General features: G+C 34.4%; 1 protein-coding gene across 5 annotated transcripts in view; it reads right to left on the bottom strand.

The window, feature by feature from the left end:
* LOC150095263 (regulator of chromosome condensation-like) overlaps window positions 1-16821 on the bottom strand; it is a 165630-nt gene that overhangs the window by 12351 nt on the left and 136458 nt on the right. The gene's annotated exons all lie outside the window — the stretch shown is intronic.

Below are 16821 nucleotides of genomic sequence, written 5' to 3'. Positions count from 1 at the left end.
TATATTTAAATCATGAATGTGTGCTTAGTTTTAAAATTGGGAGCAGTGCTATTAAGTATTTGTAAGTAGTTAGACAGTTGTTAAGTCAGTATTTAAGGGAAGGAATTCAGTAGCCTGTTATGCAGTGAGCAAGTATGTACTTAGTTTACACCTAACCAAGTAATTGGGTATATTGTGAGTTTTGTCTTATCAATTGCATTTTCTATTTGTAAACAGGGTTAAGTGAAATAATCTCACAGTATTTCATGTGGAATGTATTCTTGTCTAGTTCTAAAATAAATGTTTTTGTTTTGTAACTACCTGGCCTATTCTTTAGCTAATTCACTATCTCAAAAAAAAATGCGAACCCATGGGCATAATATGATACAATAGTCACGACTTGCATATATAGAGAAATTGGATTTATTTAGTGATTAATTCCTGTTTTTCCTCACCCTAACTTTCTAACAATATTTACTCAAATTAGATGGCACAGTCGAAAATAAAATAAATTTTCTACTTCGATTTGTATGAGAGTGGGGAACTACACACATTAAATTTACTTATAACACAAAGTTTGTTTAATAGCAAAGGGGGAACAGAAATTGATCATGGTTGGATTAACCTTAAGAGGTTTATGTTAAAGTAAGTGATGGTCTAAAATAGTGAAGTTGAAGATAAATAATTTAAGTTAATATATATATATATATATACACACACACAAAGGTGCAGTAGACATTCAAATTTAAATAATTAACGTTATTTTACACTCTAATTACGTGTCTTCCTGATGGCACCCTTTCTTTCCAAGTTTACAGAAAACCTACCCACTCAAGTAGAAACATATGTAAACTTCCCCATCATCTTAACAATATGGTGTTATCAAAGCCCTTGTGAATAGAGCATCCAATTTATGTTCTACTGAGGCTGATCTTACTGCTGAACTCTCCTTTATTTGCCAGACTTTCCTGTCCAATAGCTGCAATGCCAAAAAGATCAACAAATTAATTGTTCCTCCCATCTCCTTGCATCTAGCTCAACTTGCTGACTACAGTAATGCTATCATTGTTCCTTATATCCAAGGGCACCTCAGAAAAAGTAGCCAGAACTCTAAAAAAGTACAATCTCTGCATAGCATTCAAACCTTAACTAAAGCTGGCTACCCTCATCTGCTCTCCCAAGGATCTTCAGCTTCCTCTATCAATTCACAAAGTTCTTTATTCCTGTAATCATATCTTATTATGGTCAAACTGGGATATCTGCTAATATCTGCCTAGAAGAACATAAAAAGTACATCTGTTGCCATAAGTATGGCAAGTCAGAGCTTGCTGACCATACCTCCTTGAACCTGGTGCAAAATCAAATTAAAAACTACTATGCTTCACTACAAAAAAATACAAAATTGAAATACTTTTTTAGAATCAAAAGCAGAATGAAAAAAATTAACTTAATCTTAATAAATATGGTTGTATTAAACTTCCTAAGATTTTTGAAACTAATTTTTAGGACTCCCACTCAACATAGCTAAGGCTAGCCAAGAGCACCCATCATAGGACTTAAGGCTTTCAGCAAATTTAAGGCTTTTGTGCAAATTGGCATTTTTGCAATTTTAAAACTGTTTCCCTCACGGTGTCTCAGTGACAGATGAAATATAGGAATGATTAAGTTCGCTGTTTAATTTTTATATGTGCTGTATTTATTCCTTTAAACCCCATAATGAGTTCTCTAAACAGTTGATTGTCAATTCAATGTTACAAAATGTAAAGTTATGCACTTCATGTTGAAAAAGGTTACATAATGAGTATCACAGATGGTAATGGATTGTAAGAAATTGATGAGGCCAGAAACTTCAGGATAATAGTGGACAGAGAGTTAAGTTCAGAGGATATATAAAAGTTGATAAAATAGTTCAAATTATTACTTGGATGTTGAAACATATCCTAAGAGTAAACATTCTCTGAAAACATTTTCTGAAAAAAATCTGAAAACAAACCCCAACTCAACATCACCAGAGTTAAAGATAGGTACTATCAACGTAAGAAGCCTGAATGGCAAAGAAATGGAGCTAGCTGAGGAATTAGATAAGTACCAGATCGACATAATAGGGGTGACTGAAACAAAAAAGACCAAAACTGGTGAGATCTTTCTGAGCAATAAATACAAAATGTTATATTCAGGCAATGACAATCAAGGAAAAGAAAGAGTAGCCATAGTATTCAACACAAAATACGAGGCTAATCTTCTTGAGTGGCAGTCAGTCTCAAGTAGAGTAATGTGGGCAAATATGAGAATGAGGAACTGGACAATGAGACTTATTTGTGCCTATGGTCCCACAGAAGGTTCTACTAAGGTAGAAGTGGAGGAATTTTTTGACGCTCTAGAAAAAGCAACTGAAATGAAAAAGGAAAAGTTGGTCCTTGTTGGGGATCTAAATAGCAGAGTAGGAAATGATTGTGAGACATACAAAAATATTTTGGGAAAATTTGGAGAAAACAGCAAAGCTAATAATAATGGCAAATATCTGTTGGATTTCTGCTCAGGACACGGACTGGTTATTACTAACACCATGTTCCACCATAAAAATGTGCACAAATTCACATGGAGAGAAGAGGCTAGGAATAAGAAAAGTCTCATTGACTATGTTATTGTTGATAGTGATGTTTTCTCTCTGGTGCAGGACACCAGAGTGTACAGAGGATTTGAAATTGGAAGTGATCACTATTTAGTCTTGGGCAGGATAAACTTGAATTTCATATTGAAAAGAATAACATGTAAGAAAGTTTTAAATCGAATAAAAGTTGAGCAGCTCTCAGGTGTTAACTGTAGACTAAAATACAGAATGATTATTGAAAAGAAAATGAAAGAGTTTGAGAACAGGAATCAAACTTTGGAGATTCAGTGGCAAACTCTGAAGAAAACATTGATTGATTCTGCCAGAGAGGCATGTGGTGAGGTTGTCTGCAAAGATAAAAAAATCAGAACTCCCTGGTGGACACAGGAAGAGGCAGTGAAGGAAAAGAAGAAAGCATATCAAAAGTTCCTGGCAAATAAGTCAGCTTTTACTCTTACAGAATACAGAGACAAATGTAAGAAAGCTAAACGGTGTGCAAAACTAGCTAAACAAAAGTCATGGGAGGACTTTGGCAAGAATATAGAAAATAAATATCAAGAAGGTGGCAAAATATTTTGGAGGTTGTTGAACTTAGGAATGGAGGAAAGAGTGCTGTAAAAGGAGTTAGAGATGATAAAGGTGACATGAAAATGGGAGAAAAAGATATCATTGAAGTATGGAGTAATTACCATGAAAAACTGCTAAATGAAACAAGCAGTGATGACAGCACAGTGATAAAAAAACACTGACCAGGCATGCAGTCAGGAATACATATCCATACTTGAAGTAGAAAAAGCCATCAAAGGCTTGAAATGTGGAAAGGCAGCAGGAGTAGATGATATTCGACCAGAAATGCTGACGTATGGTGGTATAAAAGTCTTACAGTGACTGCACTGCATAGTTCAGAAAGCCTGTACAGAGGGACGAATTCCCGATGATTGGAGTAGAGCTCTCATAGTACCCATATATAAAAAGAGAAATAAAACTGAATGTCAGAATTACAGAGGTATTTCCCTACCGAGTGTTCCTGGCAAAATCTATGAAAGTATACTTGAGAAACGGTTGAGAAGAATTGTGGAAGAAAAGCTTGGTGAAGAACAAGCTGGATTCAGGCCAAATAGAGGCTGTCAGGATCAGATCTTCACTTTACGACAAATAGTCGAGAAAGCATGGGAATATAACAAAGATCTGTATTTAAGTTTTGTCGATTTGGAAAAGGCATATGACAAGGTGCCAAGAGAGAAGCTATTCAATACGCTGCAGTTATATGGTGGCAATGGGGCATTATATCAAGCAACACTTAGTCTTTATTTGAGTTGTAAGTCAGCAGTTAGAATTGAAGGGAGTACAGGAAGATGGTTTAATGTTAAATCTGGTGTGAGACAAGGATGTACATTATCCCCTCTGTTATTCATTATCTATATGGATCACATTATGAAGGAAAGTGGTATTAAATCTGATATCAAAATTGGAGATGTTAATGTCAGCTCTTTGCTTTATGCGGATGATGTTATACTTCTAAATAAATCCGCTACAAGTCTGCAAGATTCTCTGACTAAATTGAATAGCTGTTGTAATAGATATGGTATGAAGGTCAGCAATAAAAAGACAAAGACAATGAAAATAGGCAGAATCATTGAAAATGTCAACTGTGTTGTGAATGGAGAACCTGTGGAACAAGTAAAAAATTTCAGCTACTTAGGCACAATTTTTACTGAAGATGGTAAATTAAATATAGAAATAGACAACAGAATCAGCAAAGCTGGTATGGTGGGAAGTCAATTGAATAAATTCATATGGAATAAGAGAGAAATTATTCGGAACACTAAATTAGCTGTATAAAAGACAGTGTTCAAACCAGTTTTAACTTATGGATCTGAGAGCTGGGTCAGAAGTAAAACACTTGACCAAAGACTAGAGACCGCAGATATGAGAGTCCTGAGAAAGATTAGAGGCATGAACAGATGGCATCAATGGCAATATCATATTAAAAATGAGGATATTAGGAAAGAACTTGACATTGTCAGCATCCAGGAATGCGTTAGCAGAGCTAATCTCAGATGGTATGGTCACTTAAATAGAATGGGAGAGGAAAGATTAGCAAAACAAGTGTTCTCTGCCAGGTTGGCAGGAAAACGACCCAGAGGAAGACCAAGATATAGGTGGATTGATACGGTACAAAGTGCCTTAGACGATAGAAATATAAGATCTGATAATGTTGGAGTCTTGACAAGTAACAGACTGATTTGGAGTAAAATTGTAGATAGGAAGTTAGTAATGATGTAATTTTTTCATGTAGTACTGTCATATCCTGTACACCCCTTGAGGGTACATGGCAGGAATTTGATGATGATGATGATGATGAGGATCTGATCAAAGTATCAGAAAACTTAACACCAACCAATCTAGCTATGCTGCCTCTGCTTGAGGAAAATGATCACATAGTCTTGACCTAGGAGATTATCAGACATGCAGAATTTTCTGTTAATTATTAATTTTCCGTTTCTATATCTAGGAGAAGGCAAGTGATGAGTGGTACACCATAGGGCTCAGCACTTGGTCCTCTGTTGTTTAATTTGTATAATCAATGATATAGGAAATGATTTGACAGAAAATATTCAGTTGTTTGCTGATGGTGCTAAACTAGGAAGAGAAATGGAAATTAAGGTGAAGCAGAGATCCTACAGATAGACTAGCAGCATGGTCAAAGGAAAATCGGTTTGTAAAAATAATCATAATTTAAAATTCTGAATATTTTTATGTATTGTTTACATTAGAATGTTTATTAGTTTTGGTTTCATAACACGCATTGTCGGCAGTTGCGATGTGCCGACAATTTAGGCTTGGCCTTAAAGATAATTTGAAAGAAACAGCATACAAGAAAAATGTTAAAAATCTTGAACAGTGTTTTCGGTATATTGAAACTCATCCTCCTAACACAGTGGCTACAGATAAAGTGAGAAAAGGAAAGTTTCAAAAATTAAAAGGTGCTAAGAAAAAGAAACAGTCTAAGGAAATTTCTGTAAATCTAACAGAAAATGTTCCAGAATCTGAGTCCAAAGTACAATTACATGATTTGGGAAAATTAGAGGAACTGAAAACATTTCTTAGTGAAGAAATAAAAAGACAACAGAGACCAATAGTAAAAGGACAGGAACTTCTGTTCAAGATGATATCTGATTTGAAAATATCCAAGAATACTACAGATAATCAATCTTTCTTTTGTAAATCTAATGGTGCTGACAGGAATAAAACATCTCAAAGGAGATATGTTCCAAAATGCTTTAGATACAGTAAACTGAGTCATTCTGCTAAAGACTGTTATGTTAAGGATAAATCTTGTTTTCAACATAAGAAATCAGAGAATAAAGAAAAATCTGGATATAATTATTATTCCAATATTATACTGGCAAGGAATGTCAAATTTCTCATTAGACATGGGTAAAGCTAAAGACAGCTCCAACCCTAAAAGAGAGTTTGATGTATCATTAGCTGCTTATGCTAATGGAGATAATCCTTTGACAGTTCTACAAGGATTTATCGAAGATGTGCCTTGTGAAATCTTGCTTGACACAGGTGCACATATCTCACTCATTTCTTATAGTTTGTTTAACAGAATTAAATCACTAATTCCAAATGACATTTCAGTTTTAAGTTGTCCAATTAAATTAAAGGGTATATTTGAATCAGAAAGTTCAGCTGATAAGCAAATCAATGTTTTTATTTCAATTCCTTGTTTTCCAATGAAAGTTCGCCATCCATTAATAGTTCTTCCAGAATCCTCTAATCCAAATGTACAAGTAATATTTGGAATTGATTTTCTGAAACATCATGGTTTTGCATGTAATTTTGGTGATGGTACAGTGTCCTTGTGTGGACTAGAATGCTGTTTGGACAAGACATCAGGTGACAAAGGAAAATTATAGCAGTCTCCTGAAGTTTTTCAAGCACTGATGATAATGATCAAGTGTTTAAATGTAGAAGTCATTAACAAATTAAAACCGTTCCACTCCATACCCCCCCCCTGTATATATGGACTCCCAAAAATACATAAAGAAAATGTGCCATTATGTCCCATGCTGGATGGCATTGATTCCCCCACATACAAACTAGCTAAACATTTGGCCAAAGCCCTCACACACTATACTGGCAACACACCTTCACACATAAAAAACTCAGCCTACTTCAAAGCCAGCATAGAAAACCTTACACAACTGACATAATGGTCAGTTTTGATGTCTCCTCCCTATTCACAAATGTCCCACTCAAAGAATCCTTAGAGCTAATCCAAGCTAAATTTCCTCCCTATATCACAGCCCTATTTCAGTTCACAATGAACTCAGGCTACATTGAATTTTTTTCTTGACAATTATTCATAAGACTATTATACTTTTTTTATATAATCTTTATCAAGTAGCTTTATTTTACAGAAACAGATTGGCGAAACATGTAGGAGGATAAAATAAAGCTACTTGATAAAGATTATATAAAAAAAGTGTAATAGTCTTATGAACTCAGGCTATTTTGTTTGGCAAGGAAAATTCTACAAACAAATAGAGGGGACAGCCATGGGTTCTCCACTCTCCCCACCCTTGGCCAACTTTTATATGGAGACTTTTGAAGAGAAAGCCTTAAACTCTGCCCCACAAAAACCAACCATACGGCTTTGCTATATTGATGACATGTTCGCTATTTGGCTCCGATGCACTCCTCTCCTTCCTAACACACTTAAACCACCAACACCCCAGAATCAAGTTCACCCTGGAAGAAGAAAAAAACAACTGCCTTCCTTTCTTAGACACACTAGTCACCTGCCAGCCTGATGGAACCTTGGTTTTCTCAGTTTATAGAAAACCCACCGATACAGGCAGATACATTCACCAACAATTCCCCCCGCCCTCACAACAATTTGGAGTCATTAAGACATTACACAACAGGGCTAAACTTATCTGTTCCAATGACAATGCCCTAACCACAGAACTAAACCACATTCTCAACACTTTCTTAGCCAATGGCTACCACCCCAAAAAAATCCAAAAAATACTGAAACCAATAAACCACAACCCCCCCCCCCCTTCCTCCTTCGCAACAAGGATTACTGTTACACCCTGATACCTTCACTATGTGGAATTTTCAGTTATTATGGTGTAACATGAAGGGAAAATAAAATAAAACCCCTGTATAAGAGCTAATACATAAATTATTTAAAGAAAGAAAAATATTCTTGCATCCAAGTAAAATATATAACAAAAAGTGTTTGTTGAACTAAATAATAAAAGAAGGAATATATTACGGTTGTGATATGAAAAAATTAGCTAAGTAAGACAAAAAAGATTAGTCATAAGAAATTGTATGTGAGAGGCTAGTTTTAACACTTGAAATGAAAGATTAAAATATTAAGTAAATTCTTAGAAAATTTTGAAAGGGGATTAATTTAGAGGCTAGCAAAAAACAATAGACTATCGCTCAGGGTCAATTCCCAAATTGCGACGTCGTCGCGTGCTCGCCAACCGTATGATGTTTGGCAGAAAAACGCCACCCTAATTGGTCGGTGAAGTCGACTCCAGTAAGGGGAGGAGAAAAAAAATTAAAGAAGGTGCCGGTAGGGATCAAGGTATAAAAGGGGTTAGGAAAACCCCCACACACACACAAAGCTTTTTCCCAGATAGTTTCTTCACGAGCTTTTTCGTATAGGTTTTTCATGCGGTTTTCCTGAGCGGCAGGGTTGGAGTTAATCTCCATCCGACACAAAAAGGGAACAAAAGTGAGCAGGATTTCGATTCCGTATTCCTATGATAAGAAACGAGGAATGCCATTTAGCTAAAGGAAAGAAGGTATTGTCTATGTGTTTCATCATTCTGTGACAACAACGAGAGATAGAAGTCTGTAAAGAAGTCAGTGCCCATGTGGTGAGTTTCACAGCCATTGTATAGATGATTCAAAGTGTGTCCTTAATTCAAGTACGAAAAGTTAAGATCGCAAAAGCCCAGTTTAATGCCAAAAGAACTTAGGAGTGACAGATTATAGAGGAGTTCATTCCGGGATAGTACAATCGGAAAAACGGTAGAGGCCAATATAGAAAACCCAAGTCAAAAGGTACTGTAAAAATCTCATGTTAATTGAAATCGTAGGTAATTGTAATCATTGTTCTATTACTGAACAGTTGAAGAGACTAAGGAAAATTATACTAGGACTATAGTACATGACTGATTGTAATGAGAGTATGCTTCTTAATATTAATTATATAACTACTCAAGTGTCCTGAGATTTATGCATGTGTATTGTAACTTATAGGAAAGTTTTAAACGTCAAAGTTATGTGTTAGCACAGTGAAAGGATAGTTTAATCTACATAGTTTTAGATAGTTAAATAGAGTGAGTTGATCACATATGTCCATGTGCTACAGCATATAGCATATTCAGACTAATATAGGATTAACTAAAGTGTTAATTAGATCTGGGATTATACATATGATTGTATGTGTTGAATTTGTTATGACGGCATGATCGCAATACCCATATAGGATCTTAGCCAAATACTTGTGATCAGCTAATGTTATTTTGTAAATGTTTTCTTAGTATTGAATTGAGTTATATACATTAGAAATTGAATTGTACCATGCTAATGAGTTTAATAAACCTTTGTTCATTGATAATACAATTGTCTGAAATTGCTGCCCAATGCACCACTTGAAAACATACGAATCTAATCACGTGGGAGGGGAGAATATTTAGATGAGTAACAAGATAAAGTGTCACGAACTGTTTACATTCAGACATATTTTGGTAATTGTTTTACATTCAGACATATTTTGGTAATTGCTCCTTGTTTTTGTATTTAATATCTCAAACTAAATGTCCTAAAAGGCGCAGTATAATATAAATATTAGGGACACTAAGGGGAGAAATAGCTTAAATATTTGTATTTTGGGTAATATCTCGCACATAGATGAAAGTTGGATAAAGATAAGTAGAATTTCACTTGTAAGGATAATTGTTAGAATAATAATCATAAATTGGGACACAACATTACTCAATCCATCACCATTCCCTATATTCGAGGCACCTCGGAAAAAATTACAAAAATCCTAAAAAAGCATGACTTAACTTCTTGTTACAGACCTTATAAAAAATTGGCATCCCTTATCCACTCCACTAAAGACCAACCTCCCCCGTTAGACCTACCTGGTGTATACCAAGTCCCTTGCAGTTGTAAGCTGTCCTACTTTGGCCAAACAGGCAGGACAGCTAATATCAGAATTTCTGAACACAAGGACTACATCCGTTTTCACCAATACAGCCACTCTGGTCTTGCAGACCATGCGCTGGATACCCATCATAGAATACGGTGAAAGAAAGCCACAATAATACACCGTAGTAAATTCAAATACGAAAGGCTATTCATGGAATCAGCCTCAGCCCTAAGAAACAATCCAAACCTCAACAAATTTGGTTGCATAAGACTGCCCCAAATTTGGGAAACCTACATCAGAAGACCTTCAGCCTAATCGGCCAAGAATACCAACATTGCCCGCTAGGGGTCACCATCAGGACTTTTAGGAGAAAGAATAGCTTCTTGCTTCGTTCCTCATTTACTGTGTGTTGTGCTTGTGTGCATGTGTCTTGTATTTAAGTTCCTGTGATAATGGCAACGTGACGTTGCTGAAATATTGTAAGTGTATTAAAATTTATTTTAACGTATATTCTATTGTACGTTGTAATTTCCTTAAGCTATTTAGTAAGATCAAGTGTTTAATATTGAGACTCTAAAGAATAAGGAACCTAGTTCACAAATTTGGGAAAAGGATGAGATTGTCCACGCTCAGAAAGATGATCTTATACTTAAAACTATTTATGAAGCAGTATTGAAGAGTGAAACTCAACTGGATTCATTTTAAAACTTATATTTAGATAAAGATGGGTTACTCTTATCTGGACAAATGGAAGATGGAAGGTTGAAAGTGAAAATATTGGCACCAACTCAAATGATTCCTTGGATTATGTACACTTTCCCTGATTCTGACTTGACAGGGATAATATTTTCTAGAACTTGGGAAAGAATAAAGGATCATTATATCTGGAAAGGTATGAAGAGTGACATACTCACATATGTCAAATCATGCCAAAATGCCAAATAAGATCCCCTTTCAGAGGAAAAGCTCCATTACAACCATTTCCAATCCCAACTAGACCTTTTCAGGCTGTTGCTATTGATGTGGTAGGTCCACTGCCAATTACTAAAAAAAGGCAATAGGTACATTCTAGTAGCTATAGATATGCTAACTAGATTTCCTGAAGCAGTCTCAATGAAGGATCAAACTGCAAACACTATTGCAAGAAAGTTCTTGAATATGATAATTTGTAGATATGGAACTCCTCAGATCTTACTTTCAGATCAAGGAACAAATTTTACATATGAACTGTTGTTACAGTTATGTAAATTACTCAACGTTAGGAAGATTTTTACTACACCTTACCACCCACAGTGTAATGGTATGTGTGAAACGCTGAATAAAAATGTAAAGCAAATACTTTCCAATCTGGCTAACACTAAAATGAATGATTGGGACACATATCTTTCTCAAGCATTATTTGCATGTAGATCTGCTTTTCATTCTGCTATGAAAGAAAAACCATCTTTTGCTTTATATGGCTTTGATCCAATCTTTCCTAATGAACTTGTTGCAGTCATTCCTAATACAGGATACAATGACATAAATGAGTATCTCGAAACAGTAGTAGATAAATTTTCCACTACTCACAGATTAGTAGGTGAAATAAGTAAATTAAGTGCTCAGAAAACTAGGTATATAAATCGTTTTAGAAAGTATAAGTCATTTGCACCAGGAGATTTAGTATTATTAGATGATAAATCTGGTTGGGAAATTAGGAAGGAAAGCTTTAGGTCCATATAGAATTTTAGAGAAATTTTCTCCTGTGAATTTTAGGATTCAAGATGTCAAAAATCCTAGTTAAATTATAAATCCTAGTACACTCTGATAGGTTAAAAGAGTATTTTTTAGGGAGTAGAAATTTAGTTATATTAGGAGATAATATGAATAGAATACTGAAAGAAGAGAGTTGTTTTCCTGATAATAATAATTTAAAGCTAGTAATTCAAATACACAGCAAAGGAGAAAATTAAATTTGAGTAAAACAAAACCTAATGCAGGGAATTTTAGAAATCACAGGGTACATGTTTAGATAATGTACAATGTAAGAGTGATGATAATCGAACTGACTCTAACAATGAGGAAATTATATCAGAATATCATAGGTTAGTTAATATATAGTTAAGTAAGACAGAGGAATGTGAAAATAACTCTAATTTAGTTAATAAGGATAAAGAATCTCAGAAACCTGTAGAATTTGATTCTGATAGTGATGATTCTGTAGATTTAGAGCATAATTCAAGTAGTTTAAATGAAATATTTGAGAAATATAGAAATGAGATTTGTAAGTATAGTAAATTGGAAGGAGAAAATTCTGAATTATCTCTAGCATCAGATGATTCTGAAACTAGTGATTCCGAGAGTGTAAATAATGATCAGCAAGAATCACATTATTATTTAAGATCAAGGAATAAGCATTAAAAGATTTGTTAAATATAGGTTAAATATTTAAAATTTAAAAAAAAAAATTTCAGAGAAAGATGAAACTGATGTAAAAATAATCATAATTTAAAATTCTGAATATTTTTATGTATTGTTTATGTTAGAACACTTATTAGTTTTGGTTTCATAACATGCATTGTCGGCACTTGCGATGTGCCCACTATTGAAATTGTTTTGTCAAAATGAAATGTAAAGAAGTTAAAAAATTGATGTACTTACCGGATTTGATAGTTGTGTTACTTTAAACAATTTCATTATACATACATGCATACATACATCTTCAAGGCCCACCTTTCCTAATTGGGTTGTGGGGGCAACAGCTGCAAGAGGAACTTCCAATGGTCACGATCCTCTGCCACCAAACTCAGGTGTTCTGGTGGGATTCCCAAACGTGTCCACCCAAGGTTTCAGATATAATCTATCCAGTGAGTCCTTGGCCTTCCACGTGGCCTTCCACCTGGCTTGGCAAAGAGGGCCTGCTGAGGGAGCCTCTCTTGTGGCATTCTGACCAGGTGCCCGTACCAACGTAACTGTGATCTCTCAACATGGAGAAACAGTGGTTGAGTATTGAGGGTTTCCAGCATTGCAGAGATTCTGACTCTGTCGAGTCTTGTCGGCCTCATAACCCCTCGAAGGAACCTCATTTCAGCCGCTTGGATTTCATGTCTGCATTCTTTCAGTCATTACCCAACTCTCATGACCATACATGAGGATGGGGACATAGACTGTATTGTACTGTAAGACCAACAATTTTATTGTAGTTTAAAATTATCAAGTGTTGTGATTTGAAGAGACATCCTCGTTATGCTAATGGAAACAACGTGTCAGACATTATATTTTGTTTCTCGCTTGCCATTTTCAAGGAGTGCGCATGCTCGCCGAGAAGTTTGATGTGTGATTGACAGCTGACAAGGAGAGCATTCAGTGTCAGAGTAACGGAGAGAAAACAAGACAGCGTTTGGAAGGAAATTAGAACACAGGCCGGCAGACATTTAGATTTGGAAGAAAGTTTTTTTATGCGACAGTCAGAAGAAAATTAATAGTATATTCCGAAAAGTGAATCGTGGAACTATGAAGTTTTAATATGGAATAAGTATTGATAAATAAAAGGGAAATATTGCTACAGGTGTTTTAAAAGGAATATTGGAGGAAACGCTAATTGGAAGATTTATAGTAGATTCCGAAAAGGGAATCGTAGAACTGTAAATTTTTTAAAGTGGAAGAGTTAAGGCTGTCAATAAGCATTAGTGAATAAAAGAAGTTGCTATTTATGTTCTAAAGGAATGTTCGAGAAAACTCTGATTAGGAAGTTTCGTCTGTCTTAAGGAAGCCGGATCTAACTATTATTCTACTAAAAAGGAGACAGAATTAATGTGTGCTATATGAGTGATGAAAAAGGATCCTGTGAAAATAAAGAATAAAGTCATATATCTACGGAAAAGGGCCTTGACAGAGAAAGAAACTGACTATGAACGTTTTGTCTTTGTGCAAACAAAGTGTTTAGTCTAGTCTTAAGTGTAAGTTTATTTTAAAAAATGGCCTTTGATCCAATTAATTCTGTAGTTATAGTTATGTAAAATTGTTTGAAGTGTATATATATTGTTTTTGTTTTATTAAATGTGTTTATTTTGTATTTTGGTCTTCAGTCAGTGATTTATTTGGATTCTGAAAGAAATAGCAAAAAAAAGTCATTGCACCAATCGAAGTGAACCCTTGTGCAATAAATAAATAAGGTACGCTTGAAAATAAAAAAATAATTTAGAAAAAGGGATTAAATAAAAAGTAATTAATAAATCTCATTATTAACAGCTTCCAGTTTAATGTGGCCAAGTGTCAAGTGATGCACTTTGGGAAGAAGAAATCACAAGCTATATATATATATATATATATATATATATGTGTGTGTGTGTATTCCTGAGCTTCTACTTGGTTGTAATGGTACATTTTAAAGAATAAATATTTAATGACTTAAACCGAGATAAAATATGAAGTTTTAATGAAAATGACACAACTAGTTTCAGCCTTTTACGGCCTTCTTCAGGTATCCTCTAAAGGTAGAACACAGTAATAAAAATTGAAGTTACAAAAAACTGAGAATTACAGGCAAAAAATGCAATATATAATTGACACAAAAACGTTGTATTTAATCCTGAACATTTGAACAGCAATTTGAGTTACAACATCCCTGATAGCCATGCTGCAGTTTTTCAATACTGGCGTTCACGAGAACTTGCAAGCTCGCATGCAACAAACAATAGCACATTAGATAGAACAACTTGAAAAATACAACGTTTTTGTGTCAATTATGTATTGCATTTTTTGCCTGTAATTCTCAGTTTTTTGTAACTTCAATTTTTATTACTGTGTTCTACCTTTAGTTGTAGAATTCAGCCTTATTTCTAGTGATAGAATTATAGCCTTCTTCAGGTATAGTGGTATCCACTATACCCGAAGAAGGCTGTAAAAGGTTGAAACTAGTTGTATCATTTTCATTAAAACTTCATATTTTATCTCAATTTAAGTCATTAAATATTTATTCTTTAAAATATATACGTGCATATATATGATCTTCTACTTGGTTGTAATGATACATTTTAGAAAATAAATTTTAAATGACTTTAAACTGAGATAATTATTAAATTTTAATGATACAACTAGTTTCAGCCTTCTTCAGGTATCCACTAAAGGTAGAACACAGTAATAAAAAATTGAAGTTACAAAAAACTGAGAATTACAGGCAAAAAATGCAATACATAATTGACACAAAAACATTGTATTTTTCAAGTCGTTCTATCTAACGTGCTATTGTTTGTTGTATGCGTGCTTGCAGGTTCTCGTGAGTGCCAGTATTTGAACAACTGCAGTATGGCTATCAGGGATGTTATAAATCCGAAAACATTTTTCGCTGTAGTGATGAGTTTGAAAGAAAAATTGTGGAGTTCAGAGAAATCCTCCTTAATCCTGAACATTTGAACAGCAATTTGAGTTATAACATCCCTGATAGCCATACTGCAGTTGTTCGATACTGGCACTCACGAGAACCTGCAAGCACGCATACAACAAACAATAGCACGTTAAATAGAACGACTTGAAAAATACAATGTTTTTGTGTCAATTATGTATTGCATTTTTTGCCTGTAATTCTCAGTTTTTTGTAACTTATTTTTTATTACTGTGTTCTACCTTTAGTGGATACCTGAAGAAGGCTGTAAAAGGCTGAAACTAGTTGTATCACTATCATTAAAATTTAATATTTTATCTCGGTTTAAAGTCATTTAAAATTTATTCTCTAATATATATATATATATATATATATATATAAAAGCTGTTGTTCCTGTATATAATGCTTTAATAAAGTCTCTTCTGGACTATTGAGCCAGACACCTGGATTCTGTGGAGATGAAGTAGTGGAGAGGATCCAGAGGCGAGTGACAGAGATCGTGGCAGATCTACCATATTTGCTCGAATATAACTCGTACTTTTTTTTCTCAAAATTAAAGTTAAAAAATCAGGGTATGTGTGGGGATTTTTGGAAACCAAAGTTTTTCAGCAGAGCTAATCTCAGGTGGTATGGTCATCACTTAAACAGAATGGGCGAGGAAAGATTAGCAAAACAAGTGTTCTCTGCCAAGTTGGCAGCAAAACGACCCAGAGGAAGACCAAGATATAGGTGGTTTGATACGGTACAAAGTGCCTTAGACGATAGAAATATAAAGATCTGATAATGTTGGAGTCTTGACAAGTAACAGACTGATTTGGAGGAAAATTGTAGATAGGAAGTTAGTAATGATGTAGTTTTTTTCATGTAGTACTATCATATCCTGTACACCCCTTGAGGGAACATGGCAGGAATTCGATGATGAAGTTTTTCAGGAAAAAACTAAATTGACATTTATAATTAAATCCTCAGTATTCATTACAATTTATAACTTCTCACATTATTTGTAAAATGAATGCATTTAAATTTTAATTATCAACGTTATTTATGCAATTGGCCTCTCGCCTTCAGCATGCGATATATTTAAATCTTTAGCAACAATGCTTCTGTAATTAAATTAAATCAAACAGTTTCATTATTGCTCGTCCTTTTATCATTTCGGAATCATATGATCTTTGAGTTTAAAACCAGCACTCTAACTTGAAGTTTCTACATATTTCAGGCAAAAATTACCAGTGATTTACAAGACTTGAGATAAGTAATAAACAATCCTTCACAAACGACTAATGAGAAGTGAAAGAGGAGCGTGAAATGGACTGCAAAGGTAAGTTGGTAGAAACAGATGTGAATATGATTGGTTCAATATTAACAAAAGATCTCACAACTCAATGACAAAGGCAAGTCAATGATTGAGTTGAAATGCTGATTCTCTTCAACCAAATTCCAAAATATCCAAAACTGCCATAACACCATTCACTATTTTTAAAGTTTTAAACTTTTTTTCATGTGCAAGGAATATGCAAAAATTTTTAATTTCTTTCTTTTTTTTTTGTTTGTAAAGTAGAATTATAAGCAAGGACAATATATGCGAGGGCGGGCAAGTTATATTTGAGTAAATACGGTATGACATGCTCCCTATGAGAATAGATTGAAGATCTGTGAATCAAAAATTAGTTAATA

This window comes from Typopeltis vanoorti, chromosome 20 (genome assembly GCF_054136105.1).
Source record: "Typopeltis vanoorti isolate ZY-2024b chromosome 20, IOZ_Tvanoo_1.0, whole genome shotgun sequence".
Lineage (NCBI taxonomy): Eukaryota > Metazoa > Arthropoda > Arachnida > Uropygi > Thelyphonidae > Typopeltis > Typopeltis vanoorti.
This window is presented reverse-complemented; position numbering and strand designations above follow the sequence as displayed.